Consider the following 2,563-nt stretch of genomic DNA (forward strand, 5'->3'; position numbering starts at 1 on the left):
GTTTTAATTTATCACATTCAAATATATTAGGCAAATGTATAATACAATAAATTGCATTTTTACACATAAATACAAAATCTGAGGTAGGGCCTCAAGAATAATGATTTCTGAAATTAACAACATACAGCAACATAATATGTACTACATGAGGTACGTATGATGCATTCTTTGTAACAATATATCTTTTGCACATACAGCTAATGAAAAAATCGTAATGATCTGGTTAGGGTACAAATCTTTATCCATAGGCAGCAGTACCCCATAGAATGCCTGTAAATATATATATATATATATATTTATATATGACATTACGCAAGTAATTAAGATTTAACCCATCAGTGATGGGTCTGTAATAAAGTGCCATAGGACACAGGGAGCAAATTCTCAGCTGGTGTAAATTGTCACAGCTCCAGACAAAGCTGTGACAATTTATACCAGCCAAGCATCTACCTTAGAAGGTAATACTACATAATATAAAGGACAGATAACACCATGTTTTAGTCAATTTTCCTAACAATGGAAGGTAGCTATAAGGCAAATGGTTACCTGAAGATGTATTTAAATGTTATGGGCAAATAAAATATTGCAAGCATTAAGATCCAACCTAGCTCTCACATTATGATCCACCTTCTCTCTTTAGTGCTGGGCTGCCTGAGGGTGCCAAAGGCAGGAATCCCCACGCCTCTCCCCTCCTGCCCAGGCCACCCACCTGAGCCCCTCAGGAGCACCGAGCTCTCACCATTGCCCAGTTATGTGCACACCACCCAGCTGCAAACCAAGGAACCAGTGTCTCTCACAACAGCAGCACAGAGGAGCTTTCTGGCATGCCTCTGGTCAAAAAGCTCTGCTGTCTGCAGCCCATAGTCCCTACAAGTCTGTCCTTGGTTGCAAGGAGAGGTGGAGCTGCAGAAGAAGAAACCAACAGGAGACCAATGACCGCCATACATAAACATTGTTTTAACACAGGCAAAAGGAAATGATATTATCCAAACAACTGTACACAATAAAAAGACCAAAGGTATTTCAAATCAATCGGGTGTTGGGATCTGATGGTGAGAGACAGTCACACAGTGTAGCAGAAGCAATGGTCTTCAGTGTGCAGGCACGTCTGATGTGGCCATTGGAGCAGAAATGAATCAAAAGACTACTTGGACTCAATTGAAACATCATATAAAGACAATCCAAGTCTTTCTCAATTAAAGGTCATTTTGTTAAACCCTTCTTTTGGAAACAAAGTGCTGCCTTGTCTAGCTGAAACACAGGTTTTGAGCGTTGCATATTAAAAACACGAGGAAGACCCCAAAGAATCTGAAGATGGCAAGCATTTGCATTAGGTATAATCTTTAATGCATACAATAATGCATCTCAGCTCATCCAGAAATTCAATTTAATTTCAAAGAAAAAATATGCATCATAGTTTCACCAAATTTAAACATTTTTTACTCACAAGATAGATAGATCTGAAAGTACGTACATCACATTTTTACTAATATGGCTTTTTCCCCTCCTTGTTTTTTCTTTTAAAGATCTTTACTGTTATGCTATTAGTTACTAAATTTATTTTTAGAAAATTATCAAAGTGCATGCAAACTTTCCTTAGAACATGGTAAATGAAGTGCATTCCCAAACTTTAAGGTTATTTCTCATTTAAAGAAGACACTGCTGGTTAATTTAATCTCAGCTTTCAGATTTGGACAGTAAAATACTTCAGAAAAAGTCTCATGTGACCAAAATAAAACCCTGCCTTTCACATTTAGTGAAAACTTTACATCTTCTGTGATTTTTGTATGCATTTCTCCCCTTTTCCAAAGGTTTTTGCAAGCCTAGCAATGGGGTCAAAGTTGAAGACAAAGATCAGCTAGCAAAAAAATCCCAATCATCTGTTTACAGAGTTTCAAATTCAAGCCTAATCCTGTGTTAATGACTTAGCAGGCACAGGAACAACATCTAAATTAAAAGCAAGCAGATTAATTACATAAATCATGGAAAGCAATTCAGTAGCAATTTCATATGCAGTCTGGTTTGGTAATCCAAGCCAAAAGATCTCATATCCCAGCAGTATTCCTTGAAATGATCTCTCTGTCCCAGTTCAGGTGAGCAGTGGCTGACATCCTCACCCTGAGGGGCTCCATGGCCATGTGCAACCCCAGTTCCAAGGCATGCCTTGAGACAAGCCTCCGAGGGAAAGGATGCAGTGCTCCCAAACCACTGGACTGTGTTGTCTCTTTTTCAAAGAGGATCAAACCTACAGATATATGTTGTTGTTGTTTTTAAATTACAGTATTAGCGAGGATAAATTGGCTCGGACTGCAAAAATCAAACCAAGGTGGCAGGGAATATTGGTTTAAGGGAGACCCAGAGTGATTTATCCCGACAGAAACACAATTCCCAAGAGAGATGCTGGCTTGGGTTTTCGTTTTGCACCCAGGGAAGGTCCCTCAGCCCCACCCAGTGGGCACCAAATTTCCAGCTCATCTTTGTGGACCTTCAGACAGAGCACAGCTTCTCAAACCTGCCTCTGCCAGGAAAATAAAAGCTGGAGGTAAGAATAGCGAGTCTTTTG

Source organism: Zonotrichia albicollis, chromosome 6, assembly GCF_047830755.1.
Source record: "Zonotrichia albicollis isolate bZonAlb1 chromosome 6, bZonAlb1.hap1, whole genome shotgun sequence".
Classification (NCBI taxonomy): Eukaryota; Metazoa; Chordata; class Aves; order Passeriformes; family Passerellidae; genus Zonotrichia; species Zonotrichia albicollis.